We start from the raw sequence: 24,412 nt of genomic DNA, 5'->3' as shown, positions 1-24,412 counted from the left end.
TTCACAAATACACATGCACTTCTGTGTCTGACGGGGTCACACTTGTGTAACAACTGGTTAGGGATGACAGACAACAGCCCATTGTGGTACTACATTCTGTATGTCATGTGGATATAGGTGAAGATGTGGTATGTGCCAGGAGGGATTTTGGTCCAAACCTGTCTCACTGTGCCACATGCATAAGTTGGAGGATGTCATTCAGGAAACTGTCAAGGGATAAGAAGATCTACTTAGCCACCACAAAGTACATCAGTCTGGGAAGGTCAGAAGCTGCAGTGGATGAGCCCTGTTGTCTTAGAAAACTGGGTAGGCACATGTCACCATTCCCAGGACTAGTACCATGTGTTGTGTTGCCTAACCAATATCACTCTATCATAGCCTTCCATGTCAGTCCATTAGATATGGGCATGCGTATTGTAGGTGTCGTAGGCACATAAGAGTCAAGGTATGATTTGGGTCCCATCATTGAGTGGCAGTAACTCGGCTGCCAGGACCAAACTGGGAACAGCCATATGAGGCATGCACACATAAAGTGCAAGGGCTTGACTTAAACTATGTGTGACGACCTGCAGATGACAAACTGTGTTTGTGATGAAATGGGTTGAACAAAAGTGATTGTAATTTGACTAGCTTGCCAGGGCCTGCGCACTCAGAGTAGGCACACAGTGTTAGTGAGAACAATGCTGAGATCCAGTCATCTGTAAGGAAAATGCAGTGCAAAATGCATTGCATACCCTTGCACAACAGGTGTACTATTTTTCAACCTCGATTGTCAACATTATTACTCATGTCAACATCTAAGCGAGATCGTCAATAGCATTTCTCCTTCTCATTGCAGAGAATAAACCCTCACCTCGTGGCCAGCATGCTGTTCCGGACTTTAACGATGATGGAGATGACAACCTGCAAACAATTGCCCATGACAACCTCCAAGAATACCTGAACTCCATCATGACACCATCTCTGGACACGAGGAGGGTCAACAGCATTGTGGGGTCTCCAAATCCCCTGCCAACCAATCAACAGGCACCACCGGGCACTCATTTCAGAGCCCTGAACTCTGAGGACTCATAGTTTGCTTTCCAATGTACTGCAGTAGGAGGAAAGAGGGATATGGTAGAGTAGGTGTGGGCAGGGATGGAGACTGTGGCGACCACCCTAGAGGGAGTCCGTGGGTGCCTCAGTTCCAATAGAGACAACACTGCGTCCATATGAGGCACTGGTCTCCACTCCGTAGCCTTCAGTAGTCCCTTACTGATATCGCTGGTGTAATGAGGCGTGAACAAATGTCCTGCCAACGTGCCACCATTAAGGTGGCCACCCAGCTAGGGGCAATAAAAACCATATTTGAGTCCATGGAGCGGAAGCAGGACTCCCACTTTACTGCCATGGCTGCCTACCCCCGCAATGCTGTTGGTGTTTTGGAAAATCAGCAGATCCTCCTCACTGCTCTGCTGCCTCATGTGTTGGCACAAATAAATGCTACTGCAGACACAGGATCCAAATCTGCAGCCACTAATGTGTATGTACCTCCCTTGGCTGCCACAACTACAACATCCACTCACGGGAGACCCCACATACATCAGAGGAGGAAGATGTGGACTGCATCTCTTTTTTATGAAAAAGTGTCCGTTAGCATTCATCGATACCACATACCCAGTTTCTCCTTTGCCCTGTGCTTATGAACATACCAGGAAAACTTTGATAATTCTTCAAGAAGGGCATCCTGATAACCTTCTGTTTTTTTTAGATTGTTTAAGTTGTAATTGTATTGCGACCAATGATGGGCAGTAACTGCTGGAATGTTTTTTGGGCTATTTTGATTTCAATATTTCTTGACAAGGTTCCAAGTTTTGTTGGATCTTTTGTTTCTAGGTCCTCTTGTAATTCTACCCAAGCCTGATTCTCATTTGCACCCGCAATTTCCCAGGCTTTTTGCCTATAAGCCTTCCTCGCTGATCTCAGCTAGTACTCTAGCAGAGTACCGACCTCTGGAGTTTATTTAGTTCATGTTTCAGAGACCTCAACACAGGGTAATGAGTATCCTTCTGAGTATGGGCACTACCCATTATTTGGGGCTTGCTTGCCAGCTTCTCCAATAGTTTGGACAGTAGTATTTGCCAAGGGAGATTCTTTTGTTGTCTTGAAGGTCCACAGGGTCGAGCACGGAGCCTGTATGGATCACAGACATTTGCAAGACCAGGACGGCAAGAGAAGAATAAGTCCAGCCCAAGAGAGGTCCAGCGAAGTCCAGCGTGTCCAGATGTTCAAAGTGTAGTGCTATCTTCTTGCAGAATCTTGTCCACGTAAAATCTAATGTCCTGTAGCCAGGTAACCCATTTTATACCCACGGGAAAGAGTTGTACAGATTCTAGGGACCCTCCTAGGGGAGGGACAGGACAGAGGGGTGGCTACACCCATGTCCTTTGTCCAATTTTGCGACAGGAACAGGAGCAAATGGTTCCCAGAACTGGTTTGAGCTGGACTATGCACAGGGACACCAAATGTGCCCCTAGTGAAGACTTTCTGGCACAGAGACCGTGCACCCACCCAGCTCCAATACACTAAATCCTGTCTGGGAGGTGGTCACACCTCCCTGTCACAGAATACTTATTGTCTGACCTTCCCCTGTGTGAGCTTGGCTCCGCAGCAGGAGGGAAGACTCGTGACTGTGGCTGCCAGCATCCATTTTGTGCTGTAAGGCTCGAGAACGTTGGCACTGGTAGACTTAGGTACTCCCATTTCCTCTGTTCTGAGGGGAGGAATGATACATCCCACACCAGTTAGTGGTGTGGAGGTATGGTTCAAGGTGTTTGACACCAAACACGACATACTTCATTGCAGTTGTTTTCAAGATAGGATTTATTGCGAGGTTATAATGCATCTCTACCTATACATCTGGCAGTACTATTTGAAAGGACAAGGGAACCCACTCGGTAAGCAAGGACCAAGGGTATTAGTATAAATGAGCAACAAAGGTCCTTGGCAAAAGGGAGATACACAATTAAATAATTATAGGCCACAATCTGCGCTATAATAAACAGGAAGTCCAGCCGGACCTCAACATTTAATCGATAATGTGATAAGCAGAATATCAGAACAACATATTGACAGTGGGACACAATCCTGTATCCAACACGGCTAGACGAACAATTTACAATACACAAGGGTTAGGAAGTTTCTCAGGCAATTTACAAATAGTGAGCAGCTAGAATAAATATATTTAGAATCAATTAGCTTGGCTCATGTAGAAAAAACACAATTTAGGCACATAATAGTGAACTGATGTTTAGACTACATCAACTGTCGACGGCGTTTCGATCCATTCATAATAAAGGATCATCATCAGGACAACCAATGTATTGCCTGAATATGCAAGCCTGTAATTACAAGGGAGAACAAAAAGGGACACAAGGGACATTGATTAGCAACCTGTCCTCTACCAAGAACACATAGCAATTAGGTATCCATACTATGCTTAAGGTGATACCTGCCATACGTGCAGGAAAGTGCCAATTGGACAGTGCCAAGCGTACACGGCGCACGTGCAAAAGGGTGAGTTGGGCTAAGGCCAATCATGAGCACAAAGCAATAGGAGGTGCCTGCCATACGTGCAGGTAATTGCCAATTCGGACAGTGCCAAGCATACACGACGAAAGGTGAGTTGGGCTAGGGCCAGTCATACGTGTATGAGTGTGTCGGACAAGTGTCAGTCATACCGGTGTCAGCCTCAACGGAACCTCGAGAAGTGCCAATTGGGGGCAAAGCCAGGGATGTGCATTACCTTGGATGACGATTCGTGGAGGCAACCGTGGTGCCTTGTGGCCTCGAGAGATTGCTGGGGGTATTTTAGGATCGTGGGGGTGCCGGGCTCAGGAGCCTAAGGAAGGGATACCAAGGGATGAATTAAATTTAAAACCGGAGAGTCGGTTGACCGGTACTGGGGGGTGAGAGGAAGGGACCTCTTTCCTCGGTATCGCGGGACTCGTATCCAGCGGTTACGGAGAATAAGATGCGACGAATCAAAAGAGGGAACACTGTGGAAAATACAAGAGGTTAGGGTGGTGAGGGATCGGTGATACATAGGATATTAAGGGGGCAGGAAGCCGCTTACCCAAATTGCAGGATGGTTCCAGATGCAGGGGGATGAAGGGGGTATTGCCTTGTGGCGGTGGGAGCCTGCAATGAGGTACCTGTAATGTTGAGCAGATACGGTTACGGGGTTAAGGAACGGCTTGTCTGTCACGGTAATAAGCGGCATAAGGGAGAGCTAGGGACTGGAGCCACGATTACCTTGAAGTTTACAATGGAACTACCGCATTCATCTGTAGGGCCGAATCGCGCCGGTCAGACGTAGAGTACTGGGCGTGCTGCATGAAATAAGCAACCAGCCATCTTAGGAAGGGCTGTTAGCTGGCGTGTGGCGTGAGCCGGCGGCCATTTTGGGAAGGGCAGAGGGTTCCGGGTATGGCGGCCATGTTGGAGGGGGTTAGAAACCGGCAAAGTGGAGATTTTACAATAATAATTGTGAACACACAAGTGGTGATGATGTGAGTGATTAAAGGATGCCAATTGCAATAATGAATTTAACTTCTGGCCATGCAGGTGACATTAAAAACGGCAATTCTTTAAAATTAAAACTTAACACTAAGGATTCAGCTTAAGCAGGTAACAGGTATTGGAACGTGGGGTTACATATTCAAAGAAGTGAGGTCCAATCCTCATTACTATTCAGTCCATTCTTTACACTGTCCATAAGTAGAATCATTTTCAGCTCCTCTCTGTTCATTAAGAGTCCAATGTCTCCTCCACAAGGTGGTAGCTTCACAGATTTCAGGACGGTCCATTTCAGGTCATTGTCATTGTGTCCTTTCTCGGTGAAGTGGTCCACCAGGGGAGCGTTGGGGGTCTTGCAGCGGATACGGCTACGGTGCTGACCTATCCTTGTTTAGATTTTTTGCCTAGTTTGTGTAACATATACCAGTTTACAAGGACAATGGATCAGATAAATTACATCACTGCTATTACAATTGGTGAAACTTTAGCAATTAACAGTCACATTATTGAATACAAATGATTTGCCTTCGATGGTAAAATCACAAACGTTGCATGATCCACATTTGGCATGCCCCACTAGCGGTGTTTGGGTCCACGGGGAATATATTGTATCAACAGTGGGGGGGCTAGGTAGAGCAGCCCTGACCAGATGATCCTTGAGATTGGAGCTTTTTCTGAAGACAAACAAGGGACGGTCAAAGTGCAAGGCACCTGCGTTTAGGGTTGGCCAATGTTTGGTTATGCTTTTTTTCACCGCATTGGAAGCAGGGGAAAACGTAGTTACACATGCTATTCTAGCGTTAGATTCTTTTTCTTTAGGACAAAGGAAGACCTCCCTTGGGCAAAACATTGCCCGTTTAACAGTTCTTCTGACCAACCTATTAGGGTAACCCCTGTTTCTGAGCTTTTCAGATAAGACTGCGGCTTCCTTAAAATAATCCTCTTTGGCAAAGCAATTCCGTCTGATGCGGAGAAATTGGGAGTAGGGCAAGAAGTCCCTAAGAGCTCTTGGGTGATTGCTATTATAGCATAACAACGTATTCCTTTCAGTGGGTTTACGGAAAAGTTTTGTGTGTAGTGAACCATCAAGCTGGTAGATGGTGAGGTCAAGAAAGGGGATAGACTGGGTGTCAACTGTACTAGTGAATGTGAGTCCGCAGCAAATATTATTGAGTCAATGGATGAATTGGTTCAAACTGTCACCATCGTTATTCCAAATCAAAAAAATGTTGTCGATGTAACGCCTCCAGATGGAGATGGCAGACGAAAATGGATTAAATGGCGTAAGAATGGTGTCAGTCTCAATTTTATCCATGAAGAGTATCGCCAGGTTGGGGGCAAAAATAGCCCCATGGATGTACCCTTTACCTGTTTGAAATATTGCTGGTCAAAGGAAAAAAAGTTTTTAGTCAGACATATTTCCAACAATTGGAGGATGAAGACAGAAGGAACACGATGGGGTCTCGGTCTGGTTTCAAGGATGTCACGTATGACCAGAAGGGCGGCAGTTTGGGGGATGTTTGTGTACAAGGACTCAACGTCCATTGTACACAGTAACTGGTCACCCACAGAGAAAGGTGTATCTTCAATCAGGTTCACCATGGCCATACTGTCGCTGACGTAGCACTGAGTAACGGGTACAAAGTCTTTAATAAAGAAATTAACGTACTGTCCCAAGGGCTCAAGGATTGAACCGCAACCCGATACAATCGGTTGTCCCGGTGGGTTGGAGACGCACTTGTGCACCTTGGGTAGGGTGTAAATTACAGGCATTCTCGGTGATTTAATGTGCAAAAATTGGAACTCTTTCTGGCTAATAATTCCTAATTCGAGAGCCTCTGTAGTGACTTTCGAGATAAGGATCTGTAAATCCTTAGTAGGATTAGTTGGGAGCCTCATGTAGTGGTCGGTGTTAGCTAATTGTCTAAGGATTTCTGTGGTGTATGCATCTCTGTTCTGCAGGACAATACCACCACCTTTATCCGCACTTTTGATGATTAATGTGTCCATTTTTTTCAATGATTGGATGCCTTTCTTTTCTTCTAATGGCAAGTTTAAGGAATGAACTTTTTGGTTTCCTTTATGGCATTCAGATCTTTGGTGACCATCTTTTCAAAGGTAATGACCTCTGGCGGCACCATCCCTGCAGTAGGAGAGAAGGTGGATGGTGGTTTAAAGGGAGTGTTTGAAAAAGCCAGAGGTGTGGGGTTCATTTGAAAGAAAGCATCCAGGCGAACCCTCCGGAAGAACCTAAGGATTTCTGTCAGGAGCTCCAAAAAATCAGTGCGTATGGTAGGCACGAAGGAAAGGCCCTTACTGAGGAGAGAGGATTCAACACTAGATAGATTGTGTGTGGATAGGTTAAAGATGGGGATGGTCTGGGTGGTCATCGTGTTAGTATCTACCACTGGTAGAACTTCTGTCGGGTTTGGCGTTCCCCGGGGGGATTGTACCAACGGGGGGACTCGTTTGGCTTTCCCTCTGGTTGGTGGGTTGGATTGACCTCTGTCTAAAAAATTACTCCTGCTTGGACCAGGGTTCCTATTTGAGGGGCCTGAGTTATCACAAGAATCAGAGTTGTCAGATTGGTCGACAGAGGAGTCAGAAAAACCGACCAGGGTTTGGCGTTGGTTAAAACGACCCCAAGGCCTAGAGGCGCGTGGATTAGAATAAGCGCGATTTGTGTAAAAATCTTTCTGGAAGTAGGGGTATGCAGTTTCAATATGAAAGGACTTAATGTCCTTTTTGACCTTATCTGTTTTTTTATTTTGTTCGATTCTGTAGAAATCGTCCACTGTTTTCTGCACCTGGTCAAGTAACTTTTTTGCATCAGGGACTAGATTAGTGTCGTTGATCTTTTTCTCAATGTCATCAATCTCAGCTATAAGGGCAGAAAGTGTTTCAGTAGCTTTTTCAATACCAAAAACCAACCAATGCCTAGAGCATGTGGCACCGATATCTGGCAGTATCACGTACAGCCCGGGAGAATGGTCTCCGAAGATTGCAGAGTGGCCCTGCTCATGTAGGAGCACCCTCTCACATAAAACCTAGCACCCTGCCTTCAGGATTGTTAAGGCCTGCTATTTGGGTGACATACAAAGTTTTAAGTGTAGTGATATATATATATATATAGTGAACCTATATCTCTCATAAGTGGTGCAAGCAACAGCTTACACAGCCTGCAGTAGCAGACCTGAGGTTCCATTTTTGCATGACCTCTCATGTGTGGCATAATACATGCTTCAGCCCATGGGAGACCTCTGGGGTAACTATGCCATGGGTATATGTGTAATATATACTAGGGACTGATAAGGGTACCCCCGTATCCAATCTGGAGTTGTACTAAAGTACATACATATCAATTTAAGGGAGTAAGCAGATAGGCTGGGGTCCTGAATAGCAGGATCCCAGCCAGACTAGTCAAAACAGTGGGTGCAAAAAGAAAAAATTGGAGGAAACCATAAGAAGCAGATCCTACTTTCCTACAAGCAGTTCCTGCTCCTCATTGGCATCAGCCCATGGTACATTTCTCCGCACAGAAATATTATGTATTACACAGGAAACAAGTGTAATTTTGCTCACCGTTGGTGGCGCATAGAGCAATCAGCCCCCAGACATATCTAGACTCCTGAAGAAGGATTTCAATTGGCCAAATGTCTGCTCTACTATGGACGAGGTCGGCTTAGAGCATGATTGTACCTGTTTTGTGGTTCTGTCTGGTAAGTTTTCCGAGGAGTCAACAACCACGGCTGCAGAGCACATCATATCCTTGGTCAGATGCAAAAATAATGACTGACACTGTTCTATACATACACGTGTGCTGTCCTCCTTCAGTTACTATTTGTCATACTTGGGAGTGCCAATGCCATGAAGGTGATGATTTTTCACCAGTAAGGAGAGTCAATTAGCTATTGAGTAGAAAAATCTCTGACACTCATCTATTGTGTCTGTTATTGACTACTATTGCCATTTATGAACTGAAAAATGTCTGATTTCACAACCTTTACCAGGAGCTGGTGATGTTGCGTACTCCAGTCACACATATTTGGCAGTGAGAGTTGGAATCAATTTTGTTAAAGGTGCACTGCCATAGGGAGAATAGCAAGGGACGTGATTGTTTACATGTGTCAGTGCAGTGTGTCCACTATGTTGACAGTAAACAAGGGGTTTGAGTTATGTGGAAGCCTTGCCCTATTCAATGCAACTGGTAGACCCACCACACTACAGTGCCACACTTCTTGGGGATAGTGTATGACATGCTTTCCACATGATTCAGTGTCCAGTGTTTGGTGCCTGCTCTGGCAGGAAATGTGCACCATTGCTCCAAGGCAGGTACATTATTCCATAGATAGCTGTGTTTTTGGCTGTGATGGAAGGTGTAGATTGTGCATGAAACTGTACCTTGCTGCACAATCTGGAGCCTTGGAGGACTGATAGAGTGGTTGGTGTGACACAAACGATATGCATTTAGGATGGAGAAAGATTTCCCGCATTTAGGATGGGATGTGTATACATGATGAGTGATGTATTGTAGAGTGGTAGACATGATCTTGCAAGGTTAAAATATGACAAAATTTCTGAGTTTTCACAAGTCTGGGATACTTCACATGTCTCATGACAATGGGATTTACCTGTGAACACACAGATTAAAAGAAGGGAATCCCTTACTTCAACACAGTGTTTGGACACAGCATTTCTCATAGTGTAGCGTTTGTGAGGCTCTTTCAAACAATTGAATGCACACACAGGGTCTCATGTAGCAGTTGTTGCCACAGGGACGCACTGGATGACATCTGGCTGCGCTGACCTGCATCTAAAGTGAATGGCTGTAATGTGCCATATTTCTAACATACAGCGCCTCCATGGTTCATCCACATACACACCATCACACCTTAGTGACTAGTGCCAACACCCCCTTGCACCATAGTGCACGTTTGTCAGCCTTGTGTCCTCAAATAACTTAATGGTTTAAGGGACACATTACTGCACCAAAAGCAATCAATCTATGCAATTTCCTCATTCCATGTTTCGTGGGGAATGCAGGACACATGGTAATTGGAAATGACAAACAGACATGTAATTATGTATTCTCATTTCACCTCCCCTTGGAAGGCACACTATTAGCAAACAGTCCCATGGTTCCTGATCCGTCGATATGTGGTGATGGGCGAGATCTTCATCGGTGTTGCAAGGCCCATGGACCACATCCTTAACGTACGGTGCATCAGTGCTGCATTTTGCCCTGGCTTGCCTGACTGCATATCATGCTAGGGCACACAGGCTGACTTTGTATTGTCTCATTGATCTGAGTTGGAGACCTGCTCCACCAGAGCATCATGACCAGTGATGCTCCAGCAGCTCAGTTCACGTGTACATGTGGTCCACAATGGCGTAGGTGGTCTCACCATGTGTGACTTGTAGGATTGTGTTGCACATATGACATGTAGCATTTCTTATTTATTTATGGGTTTTATATAGCACCTGAATCACCCATGGAGGGGTATCTCTGTGCTTTGGACGGAGCTACTGTGAGGGCTGACGGAAAGTTTCAAAACAAGGTGGTCTTAAGTAGTTTTCTGAAGCGTGGTCTTCGGGGCATTGTCTAGGTGAATAGGAAGCTGGTTCCAGTGCAGGGGAGCAAGAAAGGAGAAAGATTTCCCACCTTGTCTCATTTTCCTAACCCTGGGAACTAGTAGAAGAGATTTGCTTCTTGATCTAAGGGTCCTGGAGGGGACATATGGCTTAGGTGTCTTAGTGATGGAGAGATGACCATTGTTATGCAAGGCTATAGGGACAATTCAACAGATTTTGAATTTCACACGCTTGAGGATTGGGAACTAGGTCTTTAGGGCCAGGAGGTGTGCCAAGGGGTGCCAAGGGCTGCAGGCCACGCATCTGGGGACCATAGGAACGGAGCGTCCCCAAATAGCATAATCTCCGTCTTGCCTGCATTAAGTTGGAGAAAATTGCTTTTCATCCAGAGGGCAATTGCAATCATTTCCTCTGAAAAGGTTGACTGAGCCGACGTGGAAGATTTGTCAAAGGAGATTAGGAGCTGGGTGTCATCCACGTAAGAAACGGGCAAGAAGCCACAGGATCTAAGGAGATTGGCCAAGGGGGAAATATAGATGTTAAACAATGTAGGTCTCACGCATGAGGCCAGAGTCACACCCTTGGTCAATTCCATCATCTTAGACCGAAAAGGTCATACATTGACAGTCTGAGTCTGAGAGGACAGGAAGCTAATCATCCACTGTGGGGCAGGTCCTCTGACTCCAATCTCCTCCAATCTCCTGAGCAAGATCTGGTGTGACACAGTGACAAACGCGGCAGAAAGGTCCAACAGCAGGAGGATTGTAGTGTGGCCACTGTGGTGCCACACTAGAATCCTATGGCGCAAATATGTAGGCCCACACCATCTACATTTGAACTGTTACATTCAGCTGAAGACTAATAAGACATCTTCCAATGCATTTGACTGTCATGTGGTCTGTCATGTGCTTGAGAAGTACTACCAACCAGTAGGGCATTACTATATGTCCCATATGCCCCATTCTGGAAATGCTCATTGATGATGGAATGACGGAAGATCAATGAATCATGAGCACTGCCCGGGTACTTTGCGAGGACATTGGTGAAGATGCCCAGATAGTCCACGATTGCCTGTACGTTCATGGAATGTGTGTGCTTCCTATTGCGGTACAGGTGTGATGTAGGTGTATGTGGCCCCTTTGGCTGAAATTGTGAGAGAATATGGGTTCACACCAATATCATACGCAGACGATACTCAGCTGCTGTTTCCTTTTCAGACAATGACGCCGGCAGTTAAAAACTCCTTCGCTGCAGGGATGAGAGCTGTATCCCATTGGATGACCTCCAATTGCCTGCAATGCAATGTGGGCAAGACGGAGGTCATGCTTTTCGGAGAGACCCCGCTCTTATGGTCACCTGAGTTATGTTATGTTATGTTATGTTATACATTTATTTTTATAGCGCACGGCTACTCCAAAGGAGTGTCCCGGCGCTTTATCGAGGCAGCTCAAAATAAAAAACATAGCACCATACAGCGAACAACTGAAACAAAGAAAAAACAGCAGAGATACTAAAGGTTAAAAAGCCAGGTCTTCAGGCTCTTCCTGAAGTGAAGCAAATTAGAAGAGGACCGTAGGGCCAAAGGCAGGGTGTTCCACAACTGAGGGGCCCTCAGACTAAAGGAGCGCCCCCCAGTGCGTGCCTTCCTGATTCGAGGAACCACAGCCAAGAACAAAGATTCGGATCGCAAAGATCTGGCCGGGCGGTAAAAGGCGAGCCTGCGTTGAAGGTACTTCGGCCCACGCCAAAAAGCGCTTTATGCGCCAGCGTCAGAACTTTAAACATGATCCGCTTCCGGATGGGCAGCCAATGAAGCGACTGCAACAAACCGGAGGCTCCTACTCGCCTATGGAGCCCGAAAATAGCGCGAGCTGCAGCGTTCTGCACAACCTGCAGCCGCTGAACAAGATAGTCCGGCAGACCACTGTACAGGACATTAGCGTAGTCCAATCTGGAACCAACCAAGGCCTGCACAGTGATCTTTCTGTGCTCTTCTGAGAGCAGAGGCAAAAACTTCCGGAGCATCTTGAGTAGCCCAAAACAAGTGCCCGTTAGGCCACGAACATGTGGCACCAATGTCAGGCTGTTGTCCATCTTTACACCCAGATTCTTTGCCACCAGCGATGCCAGGGCAGGAGGACACATATCTGTGGGCCACCAGGCCCGCCAATCGGGGTCGAGGGAACAGCCAAAGAACAACACCTCCGATTTATCTGAATTTGCCTTGAGGCCGTTCGACTGGAACCAACTGAAGACCGACTCCAAGCAGCCCCGAATGTTCTCCCCATCGAAAGCCTGATCTTTCCCACACGTGAAAAGCAACTGCGTGTCATCAGCGTAGGAAACGATCTGGGCCCCAGAAGACTCCACCAGTGCCGCCAAAGGTGTCATAAAGATGTTAAAGAGAGTCGGGCTCAACACAGATCCCTGCGGAACACCGACTCCCAATGGCGGCATCTCGGCGGAGCTCGGAGAGGCCCAGACCGTTTGTCGCGGCCCTCCAGGAAGGATGAAAACCAATCCAACACCGTCCCCCTCAGACCGATGTCATAGAGTCTGGCGAGAAGCATCTCGTGGGGGACGGTGTCAAAGGCCGCCGACAGATCGAGCATGTCAAGCATGGCGCGACCTCCAGAGTCTAGTGTCTCCCTAATGATCTCTGACACCTCCAACAGTGCTGTCTCCGTACTTAAATTAGGGCGGAAACCGGACTGTGAAGGGTGTAGCAGATCACTGGACTCAAGAAAGCTGGAGAGAACGCCGTGCACAGGCTTCTCGGTGATCTTGGCCAACGCCGGGAGGAGGGAGATCGGCCTATAATTGGCCAAAACCTCCGGATCCAGCCCAGGCTTCTTGAGGAGAGGGATCACCATCGCCCTTTTCCAGGGCGATGGAACCTGCCCCTCCCTCAGAGACAGATTCACAAGTGGATTAACCACAGGGTTGACCACAGTCGCCATCTTAGCCAAAAATTTAGCCGGGCAGGGATCTAATGGCGAACCCGACTTAAGATTGGCCAGAAGCGCCAAGGAAGCATCGATGGAAATAGGTGGGAACTCTGTGAGGACCACAGCCTGCGAAGGCCGCCACACCGGTCCCGCCACCACACTAGCATGCACCTCGGCTGAGCCCACTGCGAAAGAGTCCTGAATGGACTTAATCTTATCGGTGAAAAATCTGGCCAGGTCACAGACCCACAACTCAGATGGAACCCCTTGGGGCAAGTTGGATCTGGGGGCCATAAACTCCATAACTACAGCATAGATCTCCTTACATGAGTTTGAGGCGGCCTCAATCCTCCTGGCCAAGAAAACCTTTTTTTCACGGAGAATGTCGCAGTGGTAGGCTTTAACCATTGACCTATAAGCCACTCTGGCCTCCAGATAATAGTGGAGGCGCCACGCCCTTTCTGCCACCTTACATTGGCGGCGAGTGGCCAACAGTGCCTCGGTGAGCCAGGGGGCCGAAACCCTCTTGATCTTATTTCTCGGGGCCATAACGGGGGCCAGATCATTCAGCCTCTCCGTCAACCACCCCTGTAGGGACTCAACGTCCTGCTCCAAGTTGCCTGATAGAGAGCACGGATGGTCCACAGCCGCCTGTTTTAACATCTTAGGCATGACTCTATGCAGAGCCCTCCGCGCCGTGCCATGTTGTCTCGGCACACTACAAGGGGGTTTCTTGCTGGCTAATATCGAGAATCTGGCCAGCCTATGGTCCGTCCAAAGCACCGGAAGGAGCTTGATATCAAAGAGAGCGATTGAAGAGAAGACCTGGTCCAAGGTGTGTCCTTTATCATGAGTGGGACCTGTGAGACAAGGGGCAAGGCCCAGAGAAGCCGTGATATCCTGCAGTTTGTTGGCATCCGAATCACCGGCGACATCCATATGGAAGTTAAAGTCTCCTGCCAGAAGACAGTGCTGCGCACTCAAAACCAGCCCAGCAGTGGCAACCTGGAGGTCGTCGAAAAAGGATCCAGCTGGGCCAGGGGATCTATACACCAGCAGCCCTTTCAGGGCTTGTTGCAGGGACAGTCTGATGGTAAAAGCAAGAGATTCTGATCCTGCGATGGCGTTAAGAGGGAGAATAGAGCAGGAAACTGCTTTATTCACTACCACCGCTACCCCACCCCCCCTGCCTTTGGCTCTATCTTGCCGGAAATTATTATAATCCGGGGGAATCTCTGCCATGATGTCCGGATTGGACAGCTCCCCCAACCAGGTTTCGGTCAGCAGGCAGGCAGAGTGGCTTTTCTCTCACAAGGAGATCAAAGATCTCCAGAGCATGCTTGCCTACCGATCTAGTATTGAGCAGTAGGAAAAGATGTCTCACTCGATCCTCACCTCTCCCTTGTGAGGAAACGGGGGCATAATTAGGCACCCAACCGCAACCCGGGCAAAGCCGCTTAACCCTATAGCGGCCCGGGAACACGGATCGGCATGCACAGGGACGTTTTTGCAATGCGCAAAGTTCCCTAGCAGAATAACAAATCATCTTGCCCAAGAACAGTATACCACCAGAACCTACCGCCGCTCCGCCGCTTCCGGGACGCTGACGGGCAGGACTCTGGCAAGACTCAGGCAAAGCGAAGGCCGACCCGCTACGCGATCCCGCTACGCTCTGGGGACTGGTTTAAATAGTGCCTCCAGGTGAGGGGCAAAGCGCACCACCAGGACACTCAAGATGGCGCTCAAAAAGCGTCAATGCCCTTCCCAAAATGGCGGCCGTTAAACAAACTCGGGAGACCCCCAACCACCCCAGAACCGGGTCCGCTCGAGCAGCGGTGCTTCACAATTAGTGTGCAGGTGAGGGGAGAGCCCAGTAAATACCTCAATTTTAAAAACAGGGTCAAGAGAACAGAAACGAACAAAAATAAAAAACTGGAGTTTTAAAACAAAACAGCCTCACCGCGCAGCGCAGTAGACTATAATGAGCTGCCAGCACCTGAGTGCTGAGACCTATCAAGGTCTGACAGTAGAAGGACCGCCTTAAATAGTGCCTCCAGGTGAGGGGCAAAGCGCACCACCAGGACACTCAAGATGGCGCTCAAAAAGCGTCAATGCCCTTCCCAAAATGGCGGCCGTTAAACAAACTCGGGAGACCCCCAACCACCCCAGAACCGGGTCCGCTCGAGCAGCGGTGCTTCACAATTAGTGTGCAGGTGAGGGGAGAGCCCAGTAAATACCTCAATTTTAAAAACAGGGTCAAGAGAACAGAAACGAGCAAAAATAAAAAACGGGAGTTTTAAAACAAAACAGCCTCACCGCGCAGTGCAGTAGACTATAATGAGCTGCCAGCACCTGAGCGCTGAGACCTATCAAGGTCTGACACTAGAAGGACCGCCTTAAATAGGGCCTCCAGGTGAGGGGCAAAGCGCACCACCAGGACACTCAAGATGGCGCTCAAAAAGCGTCAAAGCCCTTCCCAAAATGGCGGCCGTTAAACAAACTCGGGAGACCCCCAACCACCCCAGAACCGGGTCCGCTCGAGCAGCGGTGCTTCACAATTAGTGTGCAGGTGAGGGGAGAGCCCAGTAAATACCTCAATTTTAAAAACAGGGTCAAGAGAACAGAAACAAACAAAAATAAAAAACGGGAGTTTTAAAACAAAACAGCCTCACCGCGCAGCGCAGTAGACTATAATGAGCTGCCAGCACCTGAGCGCTGAGACCTATCCTACCTGAGTGGTGGCCTCCCGAACTAGGCTCTGTCCCCTGTCCTAAAGAGATAGTAAAAAACTTAGGGGTTCGACTTGATCAATCCTTGTTATGTTATGTTATGTTATTTTTTTTTTTATATAGCGCACGGATGCCACAGCAAAGAGGCGTCCCGGCGCTTTGGAGACTTAATAACACAACTCATCAGAAAGTGCAAAAGAAATGGGCCTAAATTGTGGTAAAAAGAAAAGTTTTAAGTGCCTTCCTGAAAGGGAGCAAGTCAGGAATGGAGCGAAGAGAGGCTGGCAAAGAATTCCAAAGTGCTGCTGCCAACACTGAGAAGGAGCGTCCGCCCATTCTAGATTTTTTAAAACGTGGCACAATGGCAAGATTGGATCCGGCGGAGCGAAGAGCTCTGGCTGGGACATAGTGCTGAATAGTCTGTGCAAGAATAGGAGGAGAAGCTGATTTGAGAATTTTGAAAGTTAAGCAAAGAGCTTTAAACTTAATTCTCTGTCCCATCGGCAACCAATGAAGATCTTGGATAGTCCGACGAGCCGAAACAAACTTCGGGAGGCCGACAAGCATCCTAGCTGCCGCGTTCTGGACTCTCTGAAGACGAGATAACTCTGCCTGGTTTAAGCCCAGAAACAAGGAGCTGGCATAGTCCAGCCTGGTAAGAACTAGAGCTTGGACAATAATCTGTCTGGTCTCCGCATCGAAGAACTTAAAAATTGGTCGGAGACACTGCAGGGTACCAAAACAAGTGCCAGCCACACGTTTAGTGTGGGAGGTAAAAGAGAGCTTATTGTCGACCCACACCCCGAGATTTCTAACCTCAGTCACTGGGGAAGGAACGGGGCCAAGATCAGAAGGCCACCACTGATCTCCCCATAATCCACTTTCCCTACCAAAAATAATGACCTCAGTCTTAGAGGCATTCAGTTGGAGCCGATTGTTCGCCATCCAGCCTGCCACAGCTTTTAAAGCTGACTGGAAAGTGGGGGCATCCATGTTGGAATCGCCATTAAGTGCCACCGCCAGCTGCGTGTCATCGGCGTATGACACTAAGGAGAGACCAAAATTATGGGCTACCTCCGCTAATGGCTGAACATATAGGTTAAACAAGGTAGGGCTAAGGGCCGACCCTTGGGGAACACCCTGAAGTATGGAACGAGAAGCAGAAACAAAAGGAGGTGTGGAAACCTTAAAGGCTCGATCCTTAAGAAAGGAGCGAAACCACTCGAGTGCCACCTCTCCAACTCCTGCCTCCATCAGCCGATGTAGAAGAATCTGGTGAGACACCGTATCGAAGGCGGCACTGAGATCCAAAAGGATCAGTGCCGCCGTCTGACCCAGGTCCAACAGATTCCTGATGTGCTCAACCACAGCCAAAAGGGCAGTTTCGATGCTATGACCCGCACGAAACCCATTTTGGGATTTATCCAATATATTCACTTCCTGCAGGTGAGATGATAGAATAGCGTTAGCATGTGCTTCTGCTAATTTGGCTGGCCAGGGAAGAAGAGAAATGGGGCGATAGTGTTCAGGCTTGGTAGGATCAAGGGTGGGTTTTTTAAGGATTGGAATAACCGTCGCCAGTTTCCACGCCTCAGGAACACTGCCCGTACTGAAGGACAAATTAATAAGGTCATGCAAAACAGGATAACAGCATTCAGCAGATTCCCTGAATTGAATGGGTCTCATGGGGTCGTCCGGGGAGCCAGATTTAACTTTTGTCGTCAAGGCTAGAAACTCATCTAGAGTCGGATTTGGAATGATCAATAATGGTTTATGAACCAATGGTGTAGAACTTTCCTCCACAATGTGGAGTTGAGAGAATGATCTATAGATAGCCTCCACCCTTTCGACAAAAAACGAGGCTAAATCCTCACAGTGTGTCATAGAAGGTTGAAGAGCAGCGGTATCAATCCTTTTGCTAGTGAGGTCCTTACACACCCTGAAGATGACCTTAGTAGGGTTTGTGCTGTTCTTTATCTCTTGGGAGTAAAAAGCAGCCCTAGCCGCGCATATGGCCCGGTGATACACTCTAGTGCAAGCCCTATAGGCTGCCTTGAGGTCAGTATCATACGTTTTGCGCCACGCGCGCTCAGCTTTTTTACAAGAGACTTTAAGTTTCTTTAGGGATTCATCGTACCAGGGGCTGGAAGGACTAGATCTTGTCTTACTCCACTTAGCCGGAATAAGCAAATCTAATGAGTGATTTAACCACTCACAGAAGCTGTCGTAGCCACGAGAAACTTCAATAGGAGGTAGAGGGTGAAATTTCATCAGTAACTGATGGAAATGCTCTAAATTTAAGTTTCTCCAAGGGCGTCTAAAACTGGCTGGGGAGTTGTTTTTAGGAGGAGAAAAGGTAATTGTGATAGTAAACTCAATCAGATAGTGGTCAGTCCATGCCATAGGTCTGGGATGAAACACTGAGATATTCGTAGCAAGATTCGTCAAAACAGGATCTAGTAAATGGCCGCCAGTATGAGTTGGTAATTGGACCATTTGAATCAGTTGGAACGCTTCCAGATCAGCTAACAAGCTATGGACCGAGTTAGAGAGTGGAATATCCATATGCATGTTAAGATCGCCAATAATAGTAAAGTTGGCAGTTTTTAAGGCTAAGGAGGAAATCACCTCCGGAAGGTTTTGACGAAAAGCAGCGTCAGGACCAGGAGGCCTATAAATTAGTAATCCCGAAAAGGTAAAATGGGGATTCACTGAGATGTTAAAAAGAGCACTTTCGCAACCGGCTATGGTGATAGGTTTCCAAATGCAGGGGTAACAAGTTTTTACCGCAACTGCAATACCTCCACCTCTAGCCTTGCGAGGAAGAGAGTGCAAAGTGTAACCCACAGGGAGGGCTAAGTTAATGACCGCCATAGACTGATCATGTAGCCAAGTTTCCGTAAGGAAAAAGATATCCGGATTATCATCAATAATCAGAGAATGTACCTCTTGGGAGTGACATGACAATGATCTAACATTCAAATGCATAACTTTAAGAACCGATTGATTAACTGTGCCTACAATCTCAGCAGATTGATTTTCCGATGAGGACCTCGACTGAAGACTCTTGATAAGCAGGGGCATAGGAAGTTTAAAAGAGCATGTGGGGCATTGAAAAGGTCCACTAAGAGGATCCATAGAACCATGGCAGCAGTCACATACCTGATGTTGCAATAATCGCAGGTTCTCAGAGGATATCATCCTGAGAAAGCCAGAGTCCCCTGCCCTAGCCCTGCCTTAGCGCTGACGGGCGCAGACGGGCAGGACTCTGGCGAGACTCAGGCGTAGCGAAGGCGCGACCGCTGCGCTGGACCGCTGCGCTCCAGGCGAGCATTAAGTAGGTGAATGGCGGTAACAAGCGCTAGCGCGCTAACCCCCAGCAAGGAAGGAACCAGCCTTCCCAAGATGGCGTCGTCACGTCGTAGTCACGTGACTCAAGAACCCAGGAGCCCGGACCCGCTAAGTAGCGGTGCTGTACTTTGTATTATTGTGCGGTAAGGGCCAGGGGGGGTCGCGGCAATAGCGGGAGTAAAAACAGGGCAAAATGGAACACAGGAGAACGAAAATACAAGAAAGGTTGTTTTTAAAAATGCGAAGCGCGAACCACAGCGCAGCGCCGTTCAATAATTCGCTCTGAGCGCACAAGAACGCGGTGATCACCTTCTCCAGGCTGACCCCGAGTTTAAGCTCACCTTAAGTAGGTGGATGGCGGTAACAAGCGCTAGCGCGCTAACCCCCAGCAAGGAAGGAACCAGCCTTCCCAAGATGGCGTCGTCACGTCGTAGTCACGTGACTCAAGAACCCAGGAGCCCGGACCCGCTAAGTAGCGGTGCTGTACTTTGTATTATTGTGCGGTAAGGGCCAGGGGGGGTCGCGGCAATAGCGGGAGTAAAAACAGGGCAAAATGGAACACAGGAGAACGAAAATACAAGAAAGGTTGTTTTTAAAAATGCGAAGCCCGAACCACAGCGCAGCGCCGTTCAATAATTCGCTCTGAGCGCACAAGAACGCGGTGGTCACCTTCTCCAGGCTGACCCCGAGTTTAAGCTCACCTTAAGTAGGTGGATGGCGGTAACAAGCGCTAGCGCGCTAACCCCCAGCAAGGAAGGAACCAGCCTTCCCAAGATGGCGTTGTCACGTCGTAGTCACGTGACTCAAGAACCCAGGAGCCCGGACCCGCTAAGTAGCGGTGCTGTACTTTGTATTATTGTGCGGTAAGGGCCAGGGGGGGTCGCGGCAATAGCGGGAGTAAAAACAGGGCAAAATGGAACACAGGAGAACGAAAATACAAGAAAATACTCAAAGATCAGGTTAATCAGGTAACTGGATCTTGTTTTAGGGTCATTGGCCTCCTGAGAAGAGTGTTCCCCTATCTAGCAGACAGCCATAGGAAAACTCTAGTCCAGGCATTGGTAATCATTAGACTAGACTACTGTAATGGGCTGCTTATTTCTGCCAATGAGGAACAACTTGGTAGGCTACAGGTAGCCCAAAATACAGCTGCTAGACTGATCTTGAATGTTCCGTCTAGATCCCCCTCTCGTCCTCTGTTGAACAAATTACATTGGTTGCCTATTCGCCAGAGGGTGAAATTCAAGATATGCTGTACAATTCATAAATGCCTGTCTGGTGCTGGTCCTAAGTACATATCAGAAATTTTGAGACCTTATGAGCCAGGTCGTTCTCTGCTCTCTCAGACCCAATCTTTGCTCCAAGTACCACGGATCAAAAAGGAAAGACAGGGAGGCCGAGCTCTTTCTTATAGAGGCCCCACCCTCTGGAACTCCCTGCCTCTCACCCTTAGGCAAAATCCTAATTTGGCCACCTTTAGGAAATGCTTAAAGACTCATTTGTTCCTGACCATGTAGATATCTTTTCCCTGCCTGAGGTTTTTTTATTTGGATATAGCACTGGTAAGAACACAAGCGCGGAGATACCCCTTCAGGGGTCGAATTCCTGCGCTATATAAGCAAATAAATAAATAAATAAATAAATAAAAAACAACTAGAGGCACAAGTTGCACATGGGTGCAATGTATTAACCCCAACACATGTTTAAATCTTCCAATGGCATAAAAGCCTTGGCTGTTCTCCTGTTGTTTGTGTGTTGTGTTGGGGAAGAAGAGGTACTGAGGTGTGAAGCTTATGATGGCATCCAGGACGGAGGGGAGGAATTTAGGAAAGGATACCTGGGATACTCCTGCCACTCTGGATGTGGTGGGTTGGAAAGTTCCAGACACCAGCATCTGTAAGACAGCCATTAGCCTGGCCTGCTGAGGGATGTTGGTACACCACAGCGATGTAGCTGCAGCCTTGGTGCAATATGTTTCAGTAGGCGGACAATTGACTCCCTCCTGGGCTTGTAATGGCCAATGATGTCCTCCTCCCTGAGACCAATGAGGGAACTCCTATGGCGGTATGTCCCTTCCCTTCTCCTGCGCTGTCCCTGTGGTGATAAAGGAGATGGTGGAGGTGGTGGTGGTGATGGTGGTGATGGTCTTCTTGGTACTCCGAGCTGCAGTAGGAGTAGGTCTTTGGTGCCATTGAGCTTGCCAGAGTGATTTGGATATGTTTTGCTTTTATACCAGTGGACATGCATCATTTTTATGCCTGGTTTTCTATAACGATAAAACTCTGCCTTTATTGGGTTTCTGCATGTCTTTTGGCAAATTAGTGTCATTTTCCCAAATCGCTGTAAATACGGCTGCATCCGTTTTGCATGGTTTTTTAAGGGGCAACACCTACTATGCATATCTTTGCTGCAAATGGATCTTGCACTGTGATAAATTGGCGCCGGAGTTGAAAAAGTGACACTAAAGGTCTCTGGCTTCACTTTCTGAATATGGCGCCAAATAAATGACGTCTTGGAGGTCCTAGTTCCTTGTAAATATATGCCCCTCTGTCCGGAAAGTCTCTAAAAATGTGCAACATGCAGTTCAGATTGATTTTAGTGGACTAACAATCAATAAAAATGTATTTAATAGCTGAGCTGGCTAGCTATCGACAGAATGACTGTGTCAGTGTTGAGGGGCCTTAAATAATCCTTGAAAGACTAAACAGTTTAAAGCATGGTCAGCAAAATTAGTGGTTGGTGGGAGAGTCCTCTTCTGTCATTTAGTTCACACATCACCTATTTGAATAGGTAGTCTGCTGCAAGGCCACACTGAGAGGTGTTGAAAGAGCTGCATGGGGGTAGCATAATGCTGTGACGTCTGTGGTTAATGGCTACAGGAGTGACGTTCATAAGTAAAGTGTTTTTTTCCCCTGCGATGTCAGCAGAGGAGGAAAATAGAATGTGTTATCATTACATTATGTATAGTGAAGGATGCGTTTTCGGCAGGCACATGTTGGTGGAAGAAGCCTATAGAGTCCTAAACCCCTGCCACCTTACTACTCTGGCAAAGAATACACGTCGCAGGGGCGGTGGACGTCACCTTTGTGTAAACAACAGAGAATTAAGGTAATGACGAAGAGCAACGAGAGACACTGTTTGTTCCCCGCAGGTGACCAGAACACGGGGTTTCCAAATGGTTTGTGGCCAGGAACAGACGCAGGTCTCAGGTTTACCCTGACAATTTAACAAGTCACCTCACTAAAAATACTGCTTCTTCAGCTGACTGAAATGACTGCGTCTTGTTTGCTTCTGATGCCTGGGAACTAGATTTTGCCTGCAGGCCTCATTTCTAGACACCTCCTGACACACTGTGACTGTGGGAACCCTTGTAGCGGAGACAGCATACTTGACAAAACCACACACGAGTTCACACAACAGAGCATCAGCAGCAAGATATTGTGACAGCCATTTCTTGTGATAGAGCCTGAATCTTAAAAAACATTTACATGATCAAGAAAAGGAAAACACGAATTTGGCAAACTATACGTTGCACACACTAGATAGATTTTTCATGAAACTAAGAATTGAGAGTAGTAGAAGAACCATAAAAGAGTGCTTTAGAGCATCATTGATAATTATTCATGCATATTTACCTATATACATATAAAACATGAAACATGAGAAACGTGGCCTGGTATTGTGATAGAATTCTATGGGGAAATAACGTGGGATAGAATAGTGGTGCTATTAGTCTTAAACAAAGAGATAAATGCTTTACATTTTAGAGAATGATATTAGAAATTATATATATATGTATATAATGAAATGTATGGCAAATTAAGTTCCCTGTGGCATGCGTACTGTGAAGAGAAGATAGGAGCACCTAGGATTTTACGAAAAAATCTGTTTTCTTCCCCCTGCATGCTACCACAGTTAGTAAAGCCCCAGACTTCTGCACCATAGGTGGCAGTTGGAATGCATTGAAGTTTCAAGATCCTAACGATGGCTGATTTTACCTCCAAATTCCTAGAATGGGGCAAGCCAAGTATTATATGAGTGGAGTTGGAAAACTTTCTCCTACTGTACGACACATGGTCAGCCCACAGTCCATTAGAAGCAAATACCAACCCTAAATAGGGAAAAGTGCGAGTTCTTTGTTAACAGTCTGAGTCTAAAACAATTGATATGTTAAAATATTTCTTCGACCCACGCGCCAATGAAAAGGATTTTTTTGAATTGGTGCATAGGTCCAAACTAGTCATAAAATCAACAAAGCCCCACAGCAAAATGCGTGGAGCTTTTGGGGTGCGGCCCATTAGCACTGCATCATCAGCATACAGTAGGGCGGGGAATTTGTTGTCATTAATGCTAGGGACAGCATGGGTGAGTGTTACCAATGTCTTATTCAGATTTTTAATGTCAAAGATAAAAAGAAGAGGGGCCAGGACACAAGCCTGTCTGACCCCACTACCGACCTCAATATCTTTTGATACCTCACCACCCATACTAATATGCACTCGGGCGTGCAGGTCTTTATGTAAATAAGCTAAAAAGTATACAAGTGACTCGTCCAAGCCATAATTTAAAAGGGTAGTCCAAAGCCGTGACCTGTTGACATAGTCGAAGACCGAGGTAAGATCAATGCAAGCTAGGTATAGAGATGATTTTTTAGCTATGGTGTATTTACCAATGATCAGATTGATGTTGAGGCACTGCTCAACGGTGCCAATGTTACTTCTAAACCCCAACTGACAAGGATGTAAAATCTGGTCTTCCTCGGCCCACGACCTAATCTTATTGTACAGGACCCTCCCCAAGATTTTGAGCATATTGTGGATCAGGGAGATCGGCCTATATCAGCTTGGATTGGAGCAATCATCCTGTTTAAAAATCGGCATAATAATACTGGTGGACCATGTGTTAGGTATAATGGAAACTGCTAAATTATTAAAAACGTTCAGTAATAAGGGTGCCCAAAAATCTGGTTGGTTTTTAATAAGGTCGATGGGCAAATCGTCAGGGCCTGGGGCTTTGCAGCCCAGACTCTGTTTGATAGCCTCCTCTACTTCTGACAAATTAATCGAGACCCTAATGGTAACTACATACTCATCAGGGGCTATAGTTGAGACTGGTGTTGAATAAATCTTAGAAAAATGTGCTCTTTTAGATACTGCAGCAAGCTCCATCACCTCCCAAAAATTATTAGTACTTATATAATTTAATAGTTGGCCCCCCCTATTACATAATGCAGCC

Source organism: Lissotriton helveticus, chromosome 1_2 (genome assembly GCF_964261635.1).
Source record: "Lissotriton helveticus chromosome 1_2, aLisHel1.1, whole genome shotgun sequence".
NCBI lineage: Eukaryota > Metazoa > Chordata > Amphibia > Caudata > Salamandridae > Lissotriton > Lissotriton helveticus.
This window is presented reverse-complemented; position numbering follows the sequence as displayed.